Source organism: Lissotriton helveticus, chromosome 4_1 (assembly GCF_964261635.1).
Source record: "Lissotriton helveticus chromosome 4_1, aLisHel1.1, whole genome shotgun sequence".
In the NCBI taxonomy this organism is placed as follows: Eukaryota; Metazoa; Chordata; class Amphibia; order Caudata; family Salamandridae; genus Lissotriton; species Lissotriton helveticus.
The window spans coordinates 1331927742-1331950803 of record NC_136063.1 but is presented as its reverse complement, the minus strand read 5'-3'; positions in this window follow the sequence as shown (position 1 = coordinate 1331950803).

Here is a 23062-nt window from a genome sequence, read left to right as displayed (position 1 = left end):
CAGGTAAGGCATGGCTTGGCAGTTCGGCTCGACTGTTCCCATGAGGCACAGGGTCAGACTGATTTGCATATAGCCATGTCTGAACTGGGGTGGCAGAGTGGGCTAAAGAACGTGAATGGATCAAACCCATATCTTTTGACTTGTGGGACACCCCCGCGCCGCACGGCCACCAGCTGCTGCGTGTGCCCCCAGTGCCTGCCTCTGCCTCAGCGCCGGCCTCGCTGCCGCCTTGAGCGATCCCCGTTGGTTTTCTCTCGTTTTTGCCCGACATTTGTGCTTGTTTCTTTGTGTGCCGTAAGATCGTCAGCTTAACTGTTTTCTCCCGTTTTTGCCCGACATTTGTGCTTGTTTCTTTGTGTGCCGTAAGATCGTCAGCTTAACTGTTTTCTCCCGTTTTTGCCCGACATTTGTGCTTGTTTCTTTGTGTGCCGTAAGATCGTCAGCTTAACTGTTTTCACCCGTTTTTGCCCGACATTTGTGCTTGTTTCTTTGTGTGCCGTAAGATCGTCAGCTTAACTGTTTTCACCCGTCTTGACCAGAATTGTTGCCTGTATTTTTCTGTGCCGTTGCCTCTTAGTGTTTTGACCCCCATTGTGCATTGTGCCTGTCTCCTTCCTGATTTCCCGCCTACCTCGCCGCCCTCCGCTCTCCCTCCCCGCTCCCGCTTCCCGCCACCGCCATTAGCCCCGCCCCTTTCTCTTCTGTTCCCTCCCCGCTCCCGCCTCCCAGCTGCTCCGCCCACCCGCGCACTTCGCCTTAAATGGCGACCGTGCGAACGCGCAGCGGGCGCGCCGATTGTGCGCCGAAGGCGCGCCAAAGGTAAGCCCGTCTGCGCCCGTCCGCGACCGGATCGCGACCAGCGCCAGGACCCCTGGTCCCCGAGGACCCCGACCGACCCGCCTGACGTACTCCGCCGCCACCCTCACCGCACTCAACACCGGCCGACTCCCAGATTGCCACCAAGCCACACCACGACGCACCAACGGACCTTTCAGCTGCAACGCCTGCAAGTTCTCCTGCATCCGGACCAGCCTCGCACCAGCACCCGCTAAGTCTAACGCCAGCAGCACCCACCTCAAGTGCATCCTGCTCAACACCCGCTCCGTCCACAGACACGCCATCGAACTCTGGAACCTTCTAGACGCCACAGCCCCTGACGTTGCCTTCCTCACGGAGACCTGGATGAACGCCTCTTCAGCTCCCGACATCGCCATCGCTATCCCAGAGGGCTACAAGATCGTCCGGAGGGACCGAAACGCCAACCAGATGGGAGGAGGCATCGCCATCATCCACAGGAACACCATCCGTCTCACGACCAGCACCGACAACACCCTGACCAGCGCCGAACACCTGCATTTCCAGATCCACACCAACCCGAACACCACCCTCAGAGGCACCCTGATCTACCGACCCCCCGGACCACGCACCCAATTCAGCGAGGACATCGCCGACTTCGTCAGCCCGCATGCCCTCCCCTCCGCCGACTACATCCTCCTGGGAGACCTCAACTTCCATCTGGAGAACAACAACGACCACAACACCAGCACCCTGCTCGACAACCTCGCCAACCTGGGACTGAAGCAACTGGTGTCCACCCCCACCCACCTCACCGGACACACACTCGACGCAGTCTTCGCTTCCAGCACAGACATCGACTTCAGCCACGCCACAGAGCTTCAATGGACGGACCACAGATGCGTCCACTTCACCTTCAAGAGAACGACGACCCACCACCACCAGCAACAGGCCGCCCGCAGAAGCTGGAGCAAGATCACAGCAGACCAACTCGCCACCTCCCTGAGCCAGCACCCTCCTGCCAGCTCAGCGGACCCCAGCCAGGCCGCTGACAACCTCACAAAGTGGATCAGCAACTGCGCGGACGAACTCGCCCCACTGAGGACCCCGCCTAGCAGACCCGGCAGCAAGAAGGCTCCATGGTTCACCGACGAACTCAAGAGCTCCAAGAAGAACTGCCGAGCCCTCGAGAAAGTCTGGAGTAGGGAACCGACACCGGACAACAGGACCTCCTTCAAGCTGGCCACCCGGAAACACCACCAGCTGATCCGCGCCGCCAAGAAAACAGCATTCAAGGACAGGTTGGACAACAACGCACACAACTGCAAGGAACTCTTCAACATCGTGAAAGAGCTTTCCAACCCCAGCGCAGGAAACAACGACATCACCCCATCGCAAGACCTCTGCAACTCCCTGGCTTCATACTTCCACAACAAGATCGCGGACATACACAACAGCTTCAACAACCAACCAACGCACACCATGACCGAACAACCACCCCCCACCACCACCCTCCACGCCTGGACCCCGATCAGCACCGAAGACACCATCCGCACGATGAACTCCATCCACTCCGGATCACCGACCGACCCCTGCCCGCACCACGTCTTCAACAAGGCCGATGCTGTCATCGCACCCCACCTGCGAGACATCATCAACACATCCTTCGACACCACCATCTTCCCTGAGAGCTGGAAACACGCCGAACTCAGCGCTCTACTCAAGAAACCAACAGCGGACCCCACCGACCTCAAGAACTACCGCCCCATCTCACTCCTCCCGTTTCCAGCCAAAGTCATCGAGAAGACCGTCAACAAGCAGATGGCCGCCTTCCTCGAGACAAACGGATCCCTCGACCCCTCACAGTCCGGCTTCCGAGCCAATCACAGCACCGAGACCGCCCTCATCGCCGCCACCGATGACATCCGAGCCCTGATGGACAATGGAGAAACAGCGGCCCTCATCCTCCTAGACCTCTCCGCGGCATTCGACACGGTCTGCCACCGCACCCTAGTACGGCGCCTCAGCAACATCGGAATCCAGGACAAGGCGCTGGAACGGATCATCTCCTTCCTCGACGGAAGAACACAGAGAGTCCGTCTACCACCGTACAAGTCAGAGGCCTCCGAAGTCATCTGTGGCGTCCCTCAAGGATCATCTCTGAGCCCCACCCTCTTCAACGTCTACATGAGCCCCCTCGCGGCCATCGTACGCAAACACAACCTCAGCATAATCTCCTACGCCGACGACACCCAGCTGATCCTCTCCCTGACCAACGACCCCACCGCCGCCAGAGCCAACCTGCACGAAGGGATGAAAGAGGTAGCCGAGTGGATGACGACCAGCCGCCTGAAACTGAACTCGGACAAGACGGAAGTCCTCATCCTGGGCCCCTCACCCTCCGCCTGGGACGACTCCTGGTGGCCTCCCGCCCTGGGCACCGCACCCAAACCGACAGACCATGCACGCAACCTGGGCTTCATCCTGGACTCCTCCCTCTCCATGACCAGGCAAGTCAACAACGTCTCCTCGGCGTGCTTCAACATCCTACGCATGCTACGGAAGATCTTCTGGTGGATCCCCACCGAGACCAGGAAGATCGTCACCCAGGCCCTCGTCACCAGCCGACTGGACTACGGCAACGCCCTCTACGCCGGTACCACCGCCAAGCTCCAGAAGAGACTCCAGCGGATCCAGAACGCCTCAGCCAGACTCATCCTCGACATCCCACGAACCAATCACATCTCCGGACATCTGAGAGACCTTCACTGGCTCCCCGTCAACAAAAGAATCACCTTCCGCCTCCTCACCCACGCACACAAAGCCCTACACGACCAAGGCCCGAGCTACCTCAACAGCCGAGTCAACTTCTACGCTCCCAAACGCCACCTCCGATCAGCGAACCACGCCCTCGCCGCCGTCCCCCGCATCCGAAGAGCGACTACAGGAGGAAGGTCCTTCTCCTACCTGGCTGCCAAGACCTGGAACTCCCTGCCGACCGACCTGCGCCTGACCCAAGACCACCTCTCCTTCAGGAAGAAGCTGAAGACCTGGCTGTTCGAGCAGTAGCGGCACCCCCCCCCCCCCCCCCCAGTGCCTTGAGACCCTACGGGTATGTAGCGCGCTTTACAAGTGTCAGTGATTGATTGATTGATTGGGTGGGAGTGTTTGATTGGTTCAGATGCTCCGTCCATCACCACCCCCTTTTGTACCGCTTTGGCCGCCATAAGTGTGGCAGGGTATGCTCAGACGTGAGTCCCTTGCTCAATTTGCCACTTGATTCAAGCAAGCCGGGCTGAAGACGGTTGTAATGCCAGAAACCGGTCCTCGGAAGCTTGTTTCCGGTCCAGGGAAGGCATGGCTTGGCAGTTCCGGCTGGACTGTTCCCATGAGGCACAGGGTCAGACTGATTTGCATATAGCCATGTCTGAACTGAGGTGGCAGAGTGGGCTAAAGAACGGTGATGGATCAAACCCAGATCTTTTGACTGGGTGTGAGTGTTTGATTGGTTCAGATGCTCCGTCCATCACCACCCCCTTTTGTACCGCTTTGGCCACCATAAGTGTGGCAGGGTTTGCTCAGACGTGAGTCCCTTGCTCACTTTGCCACTGGATTCAACCAAGCCGGGCTGAAGACGGCTGTAATGCCAGAAACTGGTCCTCGGAAGCTTGTTTCCGGTCCAGGGAAGGCATGGCTTGGCAGTTCGGGCTGGACTGTTCCCATGAGGCACAGGGTCGGACTTATTTGCATATTGCCATGTCTGAACTGGGTGGCAGAGTGGGCTAAAGAACGGTGATAGATCAAACCCAGATCTTTTGACTGGGTGTGAGTGTTTGATTGGTTCAGATGCTCCGTCCATCACCACCCCCTTTTTGTACTGCTTTGGCCGCCATAAGTGTGGCAGGGTATGCTCAGACGTGAGTCCCTTGCTCACTTTGCCACTGGATTCAAGCAAGCCGGGCTGAAGTCGGCTGTAATGCCAGAAACCGGTCCTCTGAAGCTTGTTTCTAGTCCAGGGAAGGCATGACTTGGCAGTTCGGGCTGGACTGTTCCCATGAGGCACAGGGTTAGACTGATTTGCATATAGCCATGTCTGAACTGGGGTGGCAGAGTGGGCTAAAGAACGGTGATGGATCAAACCCAGATCGTTTGACTGGGTGTGAGTGTTTGATTGGTTCAGATGCTCCGTCCATCACCACCCCCTTTTGTACCGCTTTGGCCGCCATAAGTGTGGCAGGGTATGCTCAGACGTGAGTCCCTTGCTCACTTTGCCACTGGATTCAAGCAAGCCGGGCTGAAGACCGCTGTAATGCCAGAAACCGGTCCTCGGAAGCTTGTTTCCGGTCCAGGGAAGGCATGGCTTGGCAGTGCGGGCTGGACTGTTCCCATGAGGCACAGGGTCAGACTGATTTGCATATAGCCATGTCTGAACTGGGGTGGCAGAGTGGGCTAAAGAACGTGAATAGATCAAACCCAGATCTTTTGACTGGGTGGGAGTGTTTGATTGGTTCAGATGCTCCGTCAATCACCACCCCCTTTTTGTACCGCTTTGGCCGCCATAAGTGTGGCAGGGTATGTTCAGACATGAGTCCCTTGCTCACATTGCCACTGGATTCAAGCAAGCTGGGCTGAAGACGGCTGTAATGCCAGAATCCGGTCCTCGGAAGCTTGTTTCTGGTCCAGGGAAGGCATGGCTTGGCAGTTCGGGCTGGACTGTTCCCATGAGGCACAGGGTCAGACTGATTTGCATATAGCCATTTCTGAACTGGGGTGGCAGAGTGGGCAAAGAACGTGAATGGATCAAACCCAGATCTTTTGACTGGGTGGGAGTGTTTGATTGGTTCAGATGCTCCGTCAATCACCACCCCCTTTTTGTACCGCTTTGGCCGCCATAAGTGTGGCAGGGTATGTTCAGACGTGAGTCCCTAGCTCACTTTGCCACTGGATTCAAGCAAGCCGGGCTGAAGACGGCTGTAATGCCAGAAACCGGTCCTCGGAAGTTTGTTTCCGGTCCAGGGAAGGCATGACTTGGCAGTTCGGGCTGGACTGTTCCCATGAGGCACAGGGTCAGACTGATTTGCATATAGCCATGTCTGAACTGGGGTGGCAGAGTGGGCTAAAGAACGGTGATGGATCAAACCCAGATCGTTTGACTGGGTGTGAGTGTTTGATTGGTTCAGATGCTCCGTCCATCACCACCCCCTTTTGTACCGCTTTGGCCGCCATAAATGTGGCAGGGTATGCTCAGACGTGAGTCCCTTGCTCACTTTGCCACTGGATTCAAGCAAGCCGGGCTGAAGATGGCTGTAATGCCAGAAACCGGTCCTCGGAAGCTTGTTTCCGGTCCAGGGAAGGCATGGCTTGGCAGTGCGGGCTGGACTGTTCCCATGAGGCACAGGGTCAAAATGATTTGCATATAGCCATGTCTGAACTGGGGTGGCAGAGTGGGCTAAATAACGGTGATGGATCAAACCCAGATATTTTGACTGGGTGTGAGTGTTTGATTGGTTCAGATGCTACGCCCATCACCACCCCCTTTTGTACCGCTTTGGCCGCCATAAGTGTGGCAGGGTATGCTCAGACATGAGTCCCTTGCTCACTTTGCCACTGGATTCAAGCAAGCTGGGCTGAAGACGGCTGTAATGCCAGAAACCGGTCCTCGGAATCTTGTTTCCGGTCCAGGTAAGGCATGGCTTGGCAGTTCAGGCTGGACTGTTCCCATGAGGCACAGGGTCAGACTGATTTGCATATAGCCATGTCTGAATTGGGGTGGCAGAGTGGGCTAAAGAATGTGAATGGATGAAACCCAGATCGTTTGACTGGGTGTGAGTGTTTGATTGGTTCAGATGCTCTGTCCATCACCACCCCCTTTTGTACCGCTTTGGCCGCCATAAGTGTGGCAGGGTATGCTCAGACGTGAGTCCCTTGCTCACTTTGCCACTGGATTCAAGCACGCCGGACTGAAGACGGCTGTAATGCAAGAAACCGGTCCTCGGAAGCGTGTTTCCTGTCCAGGGAAGGCATGGCTTGGCAGTGCGGGCTGGACTGTTCCCATGAGGCACAGGGTCAGACTGATTTGCATATAGCCATGTCTGAACTGGGGTGGCAGAGTGGGCTAAAGAACGGTGATGGATCAAATCCAGATATTTTGACTAGGTGTGAGTGTTTGATTGGTTCAGATGCTCCGTCCATCACCACCCCCTTTTGTACCGCTTTGGCTGCCATAAGTGTGGCAGGGTATGCTCAGACATGAGTCCCTTGCTCACTTTGCCACTGGATTCAAGCAAGCTGGGCTGAAGACGGCTGTAATGCCAGAAACCAGTCCTCTGAAGCTTGTTTCCGGTCCAGGGAAGGCATGGCTTGGCAGTTCGGGCTGGACTGTTCCCATGAGGCACAGGGTCAGACTGATTTGCATATAGCCATGTCTGAACTGGGGTGGCAGAGTGGGCTAAAGAACGTGAATGGATCAAACCCAGATCTTTTGACTGGGTGGGAGTGTTTGATTGGTTCAGATGCTCCGTCCATCACCACCCCCTTTTGTACCGCTTTGGCCGCAATAAGTGTGGCAGGGTATGCTCAGACGTGAGTCCCTTGCTCACTTTGCCACTGGATTCAAGCAAGCCGGGCTGAAGACGGTTGTAATGCCAGAAACCGGTCCTCAGAAGCTTGTTTCCGGTCCAGGGAAGGCATGGCTTGGCAGTTCGGGCTGGACTGTTCCCATGAGGCACAGGGTCAGACTGATTTGCATATAGCCATGTCTGAACTGGGGTGGCAGAGTGGGCTAAAGAACGGTGATGGATCAAACCCAGATCTTTTGACTGGGTGTGAGTGTTTGATTGGTTCAGATGCTCCGTCCATCACCACCCCCTTTTGTACCGCTTTGGCCACCATAAGTGTGGCAGGGTTTGCTCAGACGTGAGTCCCTTGCTCACTTTGCCACTGGGTTCAAGCAAGCCGGGCTGAAGACGGTTGGTTCAGATGCTCCGTCCATCACCACCCCCTTTTGTACCGATATATTAATATGTGGCAATGATGAAAAAGATCAGGACAGCAAATTAAAATATGTTTTGAAAAGATTGCAAGCAGTGGTCTTACAGTGAAAACAGAAAAATGCAGGACGAAGGTTAGTTGTGCGACTTATTTAGGACGTACTATTGATGCTAATGGAGTTTGACCGCTTTTAAAGTTAGTAAATCGCATCATCAACATCAAGAATAATTTAAACTCTTTTTGGGGGTCATCAAATTTTGTGGAAATCTAGAGGGAAAAAAGGCAGGTTTTCCCGATGTGGATGCACATGTTAAATATAGAAGGGAAAGAGAAGTAAAATTCCTGAGAAAATTCAAGGGTTTTGTCTGTAAATTATAGGGTGTTGATGTCATAAATGAATATGAATATGCGCACATGTTTCCACGTCAGTAAATAGATTGTTTGCATACCATTTGTGTATTAATTAGAGGTGAGGCGGAATTCCCGGGGTTTGGCTCCGCGGAATTCAGCGGAGTTACTTAGGAACTCAATGGTATTACGTGGAGCTCTGCCCACTCAAAGTCAGAGAGCACTGCTCAATACCACGGACCTCTGCCGGTATAAGAGGTCGCCTGTCCTGGACCTGGAAAGTTGAAGGGAGTTCCTCTGCCTTCGGAGCACATCCTAAGTATTACAGAGCCAGGTAGAGTAGCTCCTGTTTGCACATGCAGTGCACCAGCTGACCTGTGGTATCACAGGAAGCACGTGCGGAATGTAAACAGCTGTTCAGCGCCCTTTTAATAAAAGTATGCTTGCTGATGCAGTTATCTTTTTACCCACCTTCCCTCCACTGCCTCATCCGGACAGGCAGCCTTTTCAGCTTAACATATAAAGAGATAATTCTGGCTAGTGTGTTTGAAAGCAGCAGGTCGGTTCAACCTCGCAGTTTTGGGTCACACGTAGGTCGTTGTAGACAGCAATTGGCAACTTCCGGTAGCTCATAGACAGCAATTGGCAACTTCCGGCTAAAAGCTGAAGCGATGCCCTCGAGTCGCATGCACCACTGCTGCAGGAGCTGCCACGTGTTTGATAATGGTAGGTGATGTACAGTGACCTCATCCATATATCCGGGCACTTGCGGACAGATAAGAGCTATAAAATGCCCAGATGCGCCAGACCTCACCCTCTTCAAGAGTTTGTACATCCTGCCGCATAAGGTTGAAACGCTATTTGATTTCCTTCATTTTCTTAAAGTTTCAGACAGGACTCTTGGTATCCAATTGCTAAATAGCCTAATGAAATCAGCCGTAGAGATATATTTTCAGAACTTTTCGAATCGCCTTGAGTTTTTCTCGGTAGGATATTATATCAGAATCTCAATCTTGCCCATGCAGAAGTTTACTTTCTAATTTCCAAGGCCTTTTCTCTGGTCAATGGCGCTATTTATTGTGCCCAGTCAACCGAGTCCATCTATGTCGAGTACATCTGAGCATTGCAGACACACAAAAACTGCTGTGAATAAAGCTGCGTACAATTTATAAATGCTATAAATACCACTGATTTCATCTTAATTAATGTGGACTCACTGACGCGTCTTCAGGCAAGGTGAAGGAAGAGTTAATAAAAGCAGGAATCGAATTAGCGACCCGCATGTCACACAGAGAAGTGAACAACAAGCATCTAATGCCACGAAACCGAGTTAGAAGCAGGAGATAACATTATTTATACACAATACATTCAGCGCCTCGTCTAGTACACAATCCCAATTATAGAGGGTAGGTGACAGTTACATAGCTGTTAATTCCAAAGTAACAAACATTTCACTATGCAAGGTTATTTGACAGGCATTAAGTCAGCAAACCGAAAACCAGACCACTCTTGCTAATGACGCAAAGCAAGGATAACGGTCAGTGCACAAGTCGGGGGTATACGCAGGTACTCTGTGTCCACCCACTATTTTCTCAGGGTGGACGTAGTCCCCCCTGCCAGAACGTAGGCTCCTCAGAAATATGCTGAACTTGCCCCGGTGAATTTTTCAGACACTGGGACACACATTCACCAGCGCCTGTAGGTTGTCTGCTTTCCATTTCCAGCAGCAATGTGCAGGCAGCAAGGGAGCTTTTTCTCATCTCCAGTTGGGCCGAAGTTAAGGGACCATCAGGCCTCCTTTGGTTTCAACATCCTGACTGGATGTGGCCTGGAACCTCACACTTAAATGTGAATGCCATGAAGCGGAAACAAAGGCACACATTTGGTTATTTCTTCACAGGTACTTAAGAGAGGCATGCTTTTGCCTTTTTTCAGTCCTTGTAAATAAAAGATGCATGGTGTGTTGGTCTGTCCATGTATTTACACACATCACAATTTCAATAGCACTATTTTATTTATTTTACAGTGCTATGCAACCCAAAGCAGGGTGTCACAGTTCTATATATTTCATACATTGAATATAAATCCATGTACAAGGCGAGTTACATGAGACAGGGTTACAAGGTGTAGACGTCACATGTCTTTCATAGCTCACGGTGCTGTATTACAAAAATTACAATTTATGAACTGCAGGTAACAAAAGGATCTCTGTGTTAAAAGAAGTAACCCACATTACTATCTACATAAAATTAAAATATGTAATCTCCATGTTACGTGATGTGCTTTGCAGGAGACACATTAACCCGCTATGCTACTTTGATTTAAATCAGAAATTTCACAAAACACTAATGTCAACAATAAACGTGGTCACCTCCAGAGTTATCTCACCAATAATACAATTCCTTGAGATTAACTGGGCAACTTTACAGCAGATGCCTTAACCCATAAATTATTTGTAAATGCAGATTTTGCAACCAAATAAGCAGAACAGATCCACTGCCATGCTTCTCCTTGTTGCCAATCTCTTTGTGATAGGGTTAAAAAAAAATCTATATTAGTTGAGGCCTAGATTTTGTGTCAGGTTGTGACACTTATTTGGCACAACCCCGACGCCAAATCTCATAATGTGCTGAAATGTACGCATTATATACCTGATAAACATGTGTGAGGTCTTAATATCTGATGTCACTTCTTCTGATATCACATTCAGTAAGGTCACTTACTGTTATGTCACTTGCAATGTCAAGCATCATGACATCATGCGCTGTGATGGCACGCGTCATGCTTTCACTTGAATGCTGCCTAACCTGGTTAGTCCCTCTACTTCTTTTTCAGGGCATGTGCCCTGATAACGGGAAGGTACCTGACCACCTACCTCTCTGCTGCTTTCAATCAGATTCATGTAATTTGCCTGAACTTTTAACAAATGTAATTTTCCTTAATTCCAGCACGCCTGGGTCGTTCAAGAAAAATCAATTCCACAATAAGGGTCAACAAAGTGAACATATGCTGGGAGTTATTTGTGAGTATGTGGTACTGCTTGCATGTAGGTTGCCTAGGATTGGAGCGTTGAGGGGCATCCCAGAAAATGTGAGACAAGTGAATTTCCGAAGTTCTGATTAATGGTGGAGTCGGCACGTTTGTTTCCTTAATCCACTCTCTTTATAGCCAGCAGTGAACAGGGCTTATAACCAGATAAACCTACCGGTGCTGGGGGCGTCTACATCACCATCTTCTGCTCCCTGAGCTAGGACCCCTGCTGGCACGGTCTGCTCAAGAGTCCAATGCTGATTAATCCTGCTGGCGGAGCGGGGTAATTTATTAGGAATTTCATGTTATAAGAGTAACGCAGAATGACTAAATTCTGCCAATTCCGCCGGCAGAATTGAAAATCCCACCCATCCCTAGTATTATTATTTTTTTTCACTTTTTCTTTCCTTTCTTTAGTTTTGTTTCCTTTTTTTACAATGTATTCGCCTCTATTATTATCATTATTATTATTATTATTATTATTATTATTATTATTATTATTATTATTATTATTATTATTATTAATATTATTTATATTATTATTAATAACAATAAATATGAACATATGTTATGGATATTGTTAGAAATGGGGGTCTCTAGTTGGCCATGGTTTGCACCTTGATCCAAATAGGGATCCTTGCTTCTAGTCAGGATAAGGGGGATACACTCCTAGATAACCCATGCTCACCCCCTTGGTAGCTTGGCAGGAGCAGACGGGCTTGTCTCAGGGGCAGTGTGTAAGCATTTGTGAACATATACAGTAATACAGTGAAAACACTGCAAATGGACACCACACCAATGTAGAAAAATAAGTAAGCTTTACTATACTTAACACAAGACAAAATGACAAAAATCCACAATGCACTAATCAAAAATAGGACTTTAAAATGGTAGAGATAGCTTAGTTCAATGTAGATGGTAAATGCAACACTTTACTCTCAAAGTACCTTGGATGCGTCACGCAAAACAAACAAAAAGGTCGCAGGGAAGGTGATGTGTTGGTTCCCTGCTTCGGGGGAGGTGATGCTTCAGTTCCTTATGCAGCGCAGGGGAGGTGATGCATTGGTTCCTTACCAGAGAGAAGGTGATGCGTTGGTTTCTTACTGCGTTCCGGTTATGATGTGACAAGATGGCGCTTCAATGCGATGCGACGATCCGGTGGAATGCGACAAAATGGTGTCTTTGATGCGATGGGACAAAGTGGCATCTTTGATGTGATGTGACAACGTGAATGCGATGAGTGAACGCCCGACGGCCGTGGGGTGAAATAGATGAACTTTGGAGCTATGACAGGCCCTGCAACACGCTTCTCTGCTGATGCAATGGTGAACAGCTACGCCACGCGACTTCAGCGATGCGACGGCAACTGCTGCAACGGTGACACGCTTCTCCTAGTTGTGTCGCGCTTCCAGCTCCCAGCGACACACAGTCTCTCAGAGGGCCCATACAACAGCAGGCACCTCAATGCAGGTAGAATTCCCAGCAAGGGAATTCAGGGGGTGGTGAAGTCTTTGTGGCCCTGAGACTTCAGAAAAGAAGGCAAGCTCAACTTTAAGCCCTTGGAGATCTTCCTCAAGATGATTAAAGTGCCACAAAGTTCCTTTTCTCCTTTCCTTGGCAATAAAGTAACCACTGCAGACCAACCCCAAACAGTCACTATCGCAGGACAGTCTCCTCCTTCAGCTTCCTTGGTCCTTCTCCTCGGCAAAGGTCTGTCTTGATTCCCAGAAGTGACCTAAAGTTCTGGGGACTGGGCGCCATTATGTATACTGCAAAATCCTTTGTTCTCTGAAGGCAGAGAGTGTCTGTACCTAATCAAAACCAGTTCTGTCCTTCTGGGTGCAGCTTCCTGGCAGGAGGTGGAGACAGCATTGTTTGAGAGCAGACCTGGCCCAGGTAGCTGAAAGGAAATCTCCTCCCTCTACTCTCAGTTCTATGAGGGCTCAGGTCAGTGAAAGGAAATCTCCGCCCCCTACTCTCTATTCTATACAGGTCCTATTCAGCCCGGCCCTGACCCATCAGACTGCTGGAGCCAAGGCCCTCTTCAGACCCCTGTCATTCACAAACCAGACGTGGAATACACAAACCAAGCAGAGACTTACTAGATCGTCATCCAAGAAAATACCTACTTTCTAAAAGTGGTATTGTCAAACACAGGATGTAAAAATCACCCACACTAACAGATGTATGTTAAAATTCTGAGTTCATGCATACTAAACTTACATGTATATCTTTTTCCCTGTGTCAGTTAGGAATATAAAATGTTATAATAAAACTGCCCATGCTGCTCTATGGGAACAGGTAGCCTTGCAATAGTGAAAAAATGAAATTGGCTGTAATTCACTATCAGGACATGCCACACACATCAGGGCATATCCTACCTTTTACAAACAATGCACTCTGCCCACAGTAGTACCTTGGGAATACCTTATGGGTGACTAATATGTAGAAAAGGGAAGGTTTAGGGACTGGCAAGTGGGTGCACTTGCCAAGTCGACATGGCAGTCCCAGACTGCACACAGGCTCTGCAATGGCAGGCTTGAGCCACACTTTACAAGCTGCTTCTGCTTCAACGCTGCAAGCCCACCAGCAGCATTTGATTTACAGGCCCTAGGCACACATGGTGCACGGTAGTAGGGTCTGACAAGTAAATCATATAGCAAATCATGGAGTCACTAATCCATTACATCACTTTACAATAGAGAGCATGTGCACTTTAGCACTGATCAGCAGTAAAAAAAAAAGTGCCCAGAGTCATAAAACCACCAACAACAGGTCAGAAGAAATACAGGAGGAAGGCAAAAAGTTCAGGGATGACCCGGCAAAAAGGGCCAAGTCCAACAGATATGCCCAGCAATGTTCTGTAAGGGAATGTAGAACGTGGAAAGTTGGAGATGTTTGTGTTCAACGGAAAGGGTAGGTGGCAGTTGGTCAGTGGCCAGTGCAGCGGCTCCAGGGAGTCACAGAATAGACTTAGCTTTCTTTCAATACCCTGGAGTTATGGAGTTTGTATAGGCACCTACCACAATAAGTGTGTATTGTACTTACTTCTTTTGCCAATTCTCGTCAGAAACCATTTATCAATCTGTCTCAGCCTTTCTTCTCGTTATTTGCTATTGTGTCAGGTTTTGTATTTCTGCACTTTATTCTTTAGGCTGAACCAATGACACATCCTTCTGATCACATATTGACAAGTCTCATTACCTGAGCTCCTGTCTAAGATATATCTTCTCTTTGTGGCATCTTTAATCTATTAACATTGTATGTGCAACCATAACATATGCTAATTATTTCTTGTCTCAAATACCTGCCTCATACATACCTTGAACTTGCCTCACTATTAAAACATTTGGAAATAATTATTCCCAACTTTCATGTTGATTTCAGTCTCATAAACTGTATTTCTCGAGTCAGTCTGGGGCATATACCTATAAGGGCCAAGGGAGTACAAAGAACATGTGTGCCCATTTCTGACCCTCCTGGACACCTTAGTATTAGAGAAAGGACCACAGATCTTTAGTTGACCCATTCCACAATGCAGATAGCACTATGGCTACTTATGGGCAAGCATGATCTCAAGACGGTATACCCACATTTACTTGTGGACATGGCCACATGCAAGTGAGGGAATACTTTGTCTTTACACCAATGCCATATTATGGATGCAGAGGCAAAGAGGCGATCAGGAGTTGGATTATGTACCACACATAGGTAGTGCACGTTCAGAGTGCCTACTGAGGGCCCCCTGGAAGGGAAAAGGGAGGTGCCAGGGACCCCAACACACCCACCTGTAGGTGTGTGCATTCGCTTTTTACAGCCATCAGTAGTGGAATTTCTTGCCCTGCTCAAATTCAGAGTTAAAAATCAGGCAACTCCGTGTTCAGGTGGACCTGGGTAATCATTTGTCTAAATAAAAAATGGTTTCTTCCTGTTTTGCCGGATAACATTTTTCACCATCTGCGTTGTTTGGCCAATTTAGATATGGTCACATGGGCACCAAATCACGTAAATCTCAGTCCTTGAATTAGAATGAGTGAAACCTTTGAAGTTTATTTTCATATTGTAATGGTTAAAGGTTAAATGTTTAGTATTGATATTGTTATTGCAAGCTAGGCAACCCCCACACTTGTGGTGACCCACTAGTGTGCTAACCCTCACTGTAAACTCAGGGTCATAGTTGTTGTGAAAAATATATGTATCGACTATATTTCTATTTCCAATTATCATTCACAATATCCTAGCCCACTGAGCTGACCCACCTCTTACTGAATGGGTTGCCGTCAACTCTTTGTCTTCCTCCCTGCCTTTTTCTTGTTTGTGCTCTCTGTGCTGGGCCTGCAGGTTCCCTCACTGCAACCCCCTCCCTGTTACTGTCTGTATGTGACATATGTTAGACATATGTTACCAATGATCCCAACAAGGCCTTGCATGTCTCCCACTCCCTGAGCCTAGGCCCATTCATCAGTGTACTTTAAAATCTTTATTCCACAACCCAGACGTAACCTTTCCTCCCTTCTTCTCCCCAGTCATGCTTGTGGATGCTGTACTTGAGTGATGTTTTACTATTGTTCAACTCCTGACATTAATATATTTTGGTAATATTTGACTCTGTCTTCTTTGGTCAATAGTGTATATAAGGTTCATACATCTGCCATTCGGGGGAGATATGAGCGACTACATGCTGCATGTTCTGTGGATGTAGCTCTTTTTCCTTGGCCTTTCAATAATCATTGGTACCTGCAAATATGTTATGTCTGTTCATGCGCAAACCTGGTGTCCTGTGTGTTTCTTTCCATCCCTGGTGAAGGTGGACCAGGATGAAATCACTGCTGAGATGCGAGAAGGGCCCATAAGGTGCGTATCTTGCTAATGCAGCCCATTAAAGCCAATATTAAATTGTGTCTCCCTCGTGTGAGGAATTGTGGTGTATTATATGGCATGGTTGCAAAACCCCACTGTGGAATACAGTCATGAAACCAACTTGGGTCCAGTCAGGCTCGTTTACTAAACCTTAGCTCAACCCTGGTTAGTGGTGGCTTTAAGCAACCATGCCTAAACAAAGGAACAACTGTAAAGCATTTAAAAGTATTAAAAATTAAATAGGATGGTCGCACAATACAAAATAAATCTCACAACAAATTTATGCAAATATCTCTTATTTTTATAACTTTTTAGACACCAAAACAAACAAAATCCGCAAAAGGGTCCTGGAGATATAGTGCAGAGTAAATCTCAAATTTTCATAAAAAAATGTGAACAGGCATTGGTGACCGAAAAAGTTGGGAATCTTTGTGAAACTATTAAAAAGTTACATTCAGCTACTCCGGTCTGCTTTCGGCTACCAAATCCAGCAAGAGGAAGGTCAGGGGCCAATGAGGAGTAAAAGGACAGGTACCTTGGCACCAAAACATTCTCAAGTCCAGTTCCATGTTGTTGGACTTGACCTTTTTTGCAGGGTTATCCCCAAACCTTTTGCTTATTCTTCCTATTTTTTCCTGACCAGTTGTTGGTGGTGTTAGGACTCTGTGCACTTTACCACTACTAATCAGTTCTAAAGTGAATGTGCTCACTGTGTAAATTGTGAACATGATTGGTTATCCTTGATTGGCATATTTGATTTACTGATACGCCCCTAGTGATGTGCACTGAGTGTACAAGGGCCTGTAAATCAAGTGCTACTAGTGGGCCTTCAGCACTGATTGTGAGACCCACATGAGTAGCCCTGAAAAACTATCTCAGACCTGCCACTGCAGTGTCTGTGCGCAGTTTGTTAACTGCCATGTCGACTTGGTAAGTGCACCCACTTGCCAGGCCCTAACCTTCCTTTTCTTACATGTCCGCACCCCTATGGTAGGCCCAAGGTAATCTCTGAGCAGGGTGTAGTGTGTGTGAAAGATAGGACATGTCCTGGTGTGTTTGACATGTCCTGATAGTGAAATACTGCCAATTTAATTTTTCACTTTCTAGCCCCATAGGATAGAATGGGAATGCTTTGTAACATCTTACAATATAACTTCCCATTGGGACAAGATAGAGAAATAAAGTTTAGGCTCTCTGAACTCAGTATTTAATAACACATCTTTTCGTAAAGATGGTTTTTAAACCATCACCTGTCACTCATTGTAAAATGAACACAGCTCGCAACAGTATGCCTTTGTGTCAAGAGCATTTTCATTACCGTAAGTAGCCTGTTAACTCACATTGCAATGTACCTGAAGATGTAAAAGCAAAAATCCATGGAGAGAGTGGAGTAACCTGGATAGACACAACAAAATAACAGTGCATTGACACATACTGGAATAACCCCAAAACACACCAATAGGCATCACTGTACAATATGCCTTCCAAAGAACACCAGCCATCACCCTCAACATGGACAATAGGGGGACTGGAGCACATGACAACCTCCCAACACTGTTCACCCCTTACCATCCTGGTAAATGCAGTTCAGCTGAAATGCTTACTTGTGTCACCATTGTTGTGTGTCACCAAGGTTGAAGAAGGTCAGTGCTGTGATTCTCTAGACACGTGTGTGTCGCGTTATCACCCTTCATCAGTAGAGATATGATACATTGTGATCGATGTCTGCTGAGGAAGCTGTCACAATCCACTCGAATCTCTGTACCCCTCCCTGCCCAAATCACGTGAGACACTTCAGTCCCATGACAAGTGGGCATCATGACTGAACTGCATTTGCCAGAATGTTAAGGGATGGACTGTGCTGGAAGGTGAAGCAGTGTGCTCCCAAACCCCTAATAACATCAACATGGACATGACGGAAGTTGTCACAGATCACAGATCACATAGCACAGAACAATGAAATCCTTAGCATCGTGCCCACAAGAGCCAACATTACACCACATACTGTCATGTGGACGATGGTGACATTGTCACATTCACACACTAAAGTACTGTTGCACAGGGCTTTTCATGTGAGATGTATGCATGTTTACACACATGAACAACATACCTTTACAACATACCCACACTAAATCTATTTTCCAAACGTACTTAGCTTCAACTGCATGAGTACAACTGCTGCGGGCACAACCCAGGCATCACTTATATAGGAACTGTTGTGCAATGTGTTCCTTTTGTGGCAATGGTATCCTAACTCCCCCATATGTGATTGTGGATTGCCATTTGTGGCCTCACATTCCCACAGTGAAAGCATACTTCAATAAATTGTGCAGGCACAATGGTCCTCAGTTTAGACAAGTGGTCGCTCCCACATCAGCCCGGGGACCTTTGAATTCCAGGTGTATGGACCGTCCCGCCCGATTTTGTCATTGCTAAACACAGCACCCTCCCACTTTTTTACTCGGTGAACTGACACAAATTATTGTTACCGTCTGATACTGAAGACCTTTGCACACTTTTTTCAAACTTGTGTGCTTCGGCCTTGTCCCTTAGTTTCATGCCTTTTCTGGAGTGCCACCGGGTGTCATTCCTCCAAATTCCATAGTGCATTTAGCGGTTTCAGATCATTACTTCGTCTGTACAGCTAAGCGCTGGTTATATGCTTTTCCAGGTGGTAACCAAACTATCCAGCCCACCGGTGAGCGGAACCATAGATGCCTCTCAAGCCCTCTGCAATTCCCTTGCAAACTTTTTTGAAGACAAGGTCAATCAAATCTACTCCAAATTCTCAACCCAGGTCATCTCCGACCATGCTAAATATACCACTATCACCAACGCCTGACCACCGTACTCTCCGAATTCAGTCAAACTTCACCCATGCAGATAACAGAGCTTATCTCCTCCATTAAATCAGGATCCTCCTTGACCCCTGTCCCCCTTCCATTTTAAAACTAATTCCAGACTTAATAGGACCCTCCCTCACCTATATCTGCAACTCAATGTTCCATTCAGGTTCCTAACCATCAGTCTGGAAAAAGGCCATTATCAAACCCCTACTAAAAAAAAGTCAATGTTGCTCCCTCAGAATCTAAAAACTACAGACCCATTGCATGCCTCCCTTTTCCATCAAAAATCTTCAAAAAAAATCATGAACACTCAATTATCCCAATTCATTGACCACAATAACCTTTTGGATGACACCCAATTTGGGTTTAGGAAGGGCCATAGGAGCGAGACGGCCCTCATTAAGGCATCTGGCGAGGTAAGGATGATCCTAGACAAAGGCGGCGCGCAGTCCTGATATTACTGAACTTGTCTGCGGCCTTTGACACGGTCGATCACACCATCTTGATCGACCGTGTCTCTTCCATCGGCATTCATAACAAGGCCAGAGCCCTTCTAACCTCCTTCCTTTTCGACCGCACCCAGTTAGTTAAATTCGGCGACTTCTACTCCCCCATATTCACCCTTCCCTGTGGGGTGCCCCAGGATTAAGCATGGGCGGATCTAGCGGATCTCGCGTACGCGAATTTGCGAATTTACGGATTCGCAATCCGCAAAAATACGCGAACTCTCGCGGATTTGCGGATTTTTACGGTTTTTGTGTTGCCGAGCGTTCGCGAGGATTTGTGGACCATTTCGCAATTGCGAACTTACTTTTCGGCTCGCAACGGCCGCGACTATGTTATTTCTACGTCTGGTTTATCATCACAGGTTCACAGCACCCTCTGTTTCACCACTGCCACCCTCTGGTACACCCCTGCCACCCTCTGGTACATCCTCACTGCCACCCATTAGGTTTGTTTATCACTGTAGATTATGGGGGTGAAAAAAAGCAAGCACACCTGCCCTGCTTCAACTGCCATGAATTAATTTGGGGTTGAATATTGTGTCAGTGATTTTGAAACTTCCAGTCTGGCTGGAACCTGCTTCCTTCCTTATCTGTAATTTGCTTTCTGTTGCAGTGAAAGCAAGCACACCTGCCCTTCTTCAACTGCCATGAATTAATTTGGGGGTGATTAATGTGTCAGTAATTTTGAAACTTCCAGTCTGGCTGGCACGTGCTTCCTTCCTTATCTGTAATTTGCTTTCTGTTGCAGTGCAATTTTTTTTCACAGGACCTTTATGGTCTACTTGTAGCTATTCTATGAGCCTGCTGTTTGGGTCATAGCAGGGTCATAGCATAGTTGCAAATAGGCAACTGAACTCTGGAGGGGCCCCTCAGGAAGCACTAGAGTGAATGGTTACTAATGTTAAGTTTGAACTTTTGCACCTGGTGATTGCTTTCAGTTTAGCAAAAATCGTTTTTCTGCAATTTCGCGCGATTTGCGGGGCGCGAATCCGTGCGAGATCGATTTCGGAAGCCGCGAATGCGTGCGAATACACAATTTTTTTTTTTGCGGCGTGTATGTTCGCGTGATTTTTTGCGTGTTCGCAAGGCGTTTGTAGTGATACGTTTGCGAACTTACCCACGCGGTCGTACACGGGCGCGGCCATCTTGTTTGCGTGACGTAATTCCGTTTCCGGCCGCTATGTGTAATCTCGCAAAGTGTGCTGCTCGCTAGTACAATTCCGCGCGTGATCGCGAGGAAAATCTCGCGCGAACTTACCCACGCGGTCGTGAATGGGCGCGGCCATATTGTTTCTCATTCATTGCTGTGGTTCTGGGCATGCTTTCTGTATCCTCTCTGAATCTCTGCCATCCTTTGCTTGTTTGAAGTTTATTTGATCTATTTTACTTATTATCTATCCCTCTATTTTTCTAGCTCTATATTTTTGTGTTTTCTGCTACTTTTTGTTAATTTTAAACTACTTTTTTAAACTCTTTTCTTTTCTTCTTCCCTATTCTATTTCTTCTTTATTATTTAACTTCATTTCTGCCCAGACCATGGTAAAGGGAGCCGGGAAGCACCCTGAGAAGGGGAAGGGTCCCGCACCCCGTGAGATCTTTAGCGCGGAGGAGGTGGCCGCACTAATCTTCCACGTCCAGCGCCGCCTCCCCAAGACCATCCTGGGAGGCGGCAAGATCGCAACCGGCTATGGCATCCGGGAGCGCCGGAAGCGGTGGGAGAAGGTGTGCCGGGCCATGTTTAAGCTCTCTGGGGTCCTATAACCAGGCCACCCACCGCTGGACGGATGTCATGGACCGGGAACGGGACTTGCTGGACGCGCTCGGCGTAGAGGTCCCCGGGCTTGGTGAGTAGTAGTAGCTATTTCTAGCTATTTCATCACTACTCTGTTTTATCCGGCTCTGTTATTTGCAAATCTTTGTTCTTTACCAAGAGCAATAATGCTGCCGATTACATTGTAGGTAAATTATATTTCAAAATCTTCTATGCATTTCAGGTGCACTGCTCTCCTTCTCAGTAGACTTGCTTGCTACTATGCTTATTTGTTTTGTATTTTGTGTTCATTTCATTGGCCTGAGAAATTATGTATGAGTGTAGTGTAAAGAGCTGCGTAATGCTAGACACTAAGGGTCATATTTTCAATTACCGGCGCATCCCTGCAAAGTAGCAGCGATGCGGCAGTAATTGTGCGCCATGCCACCACCACCACCCATGGGCCCAAAACGTCACAGAAGCCTTACGCATCTGTGTCGTAAAGGCGGCGCATTGCTGGAGTTGCGTGCCAATGATGGCGCAGCTCCAGCAATGCTCTGGGGTGCCCTATCTCCCCAATGCTGCATCAAGCCGTACGTCGGCTTCAAGCAGGCGCAGGGTTTCAATCACGCATCATTGTCCTAAAAGTAACTGATTGACATCTTGTAGATTTCCCTCAGCCACTTTTAGGATTCGTTCCTGCGCAGGAACGCCCTCCCTTGTGCCGGAACGCCCCCTGATGGCGCAGGGCTTTACAACGTGCTGCATCTCCCATATGCTTCATTTTTTTTTTATATACCCCGCACCATGGCGCCTCTTTTGTTCTGCCGCTGCGTCACAAAAGTCACGCAACAATGGAGGAAAATGAGCCGCAAGGGACTTCTAAATCAGCCCCAACAGACTGAAGTCCAGTATTTCCTTTAGACACATGGCTATAAGAAGAAATAGTGGTGGTGGTCGGTGGATTGATAGTTTGAGTATTCACTGATCTGCAAGCACAATGGACTTTGTCTATCACTTCGCGTGCTGCGGACTGCTGCCTGCCAGGCCTAGGCAAACCTTTTTAGTAGTCTGTTTAGTGAGTTACATAGGAACTTTTAAAGTCAATGGTCCGCAAATCAGGCAATACGAATAACATAGTATACCACATGAGATTGGTCAATATATCCCGTGGAATAGTTGTCTATCTATTTGCTATTTCTCCAAAATATTTTCTTATTGTTCTTTTGAAATGTTTGATTTGGTTGACAAATCTCATCCATGTTTTCTGGTCTTTCTTTCTTTCATGTTGTACATCAGCTCCCCCCAAGGGCAAGAGGACACAGGAGGAGGAGGAGGGTGCTGTTCAGGAGGAAGCAGGCCAGGATCGGGCAGGCGAGGGCTCCTCTGCTGGCCCCAGTAAGTTTTAATTTGAATATAGAGTACCTATTTTTTCCTAGCGTTCCTCATTCGATTTTTTCTAAATCGTCTTTGATCTTCTTGTAGACTGGATCTAAATTCTTATCCTGCCTCGACTATGACTCCCTGTGGTATTACTAGATTATTCTTATTAGTCTGTCTGTGTAGCTAACTAAGATTGCACATTTGGCAATTCCATTGGACTCCCATTCTAGTCAGCAATAGCTCTATGCACTGAGTGCAGTCCTCTGGGATTGTCCATAATGTCTTTTCAAGTGTTCTAAATGTTTATGCTTTGATAATTGCCAACAATAAAAAGGTGAATGACCACCAAGAAAGAATAAGATACTACTTTACTTTTGGTTTGGATAGTAGGACAATCCATTCTACTACTGTTGCAGGGACAAATCTGCACAAACAGAACTATGGACACTAAATAATGCATTGCTTAGCTTATCAATTATAATAGGTGCTGTTAGACTTTCCACATACCTCAGTGATAACAGACTTTGTAGTTGAACCCCCAATCTCCTTACTGA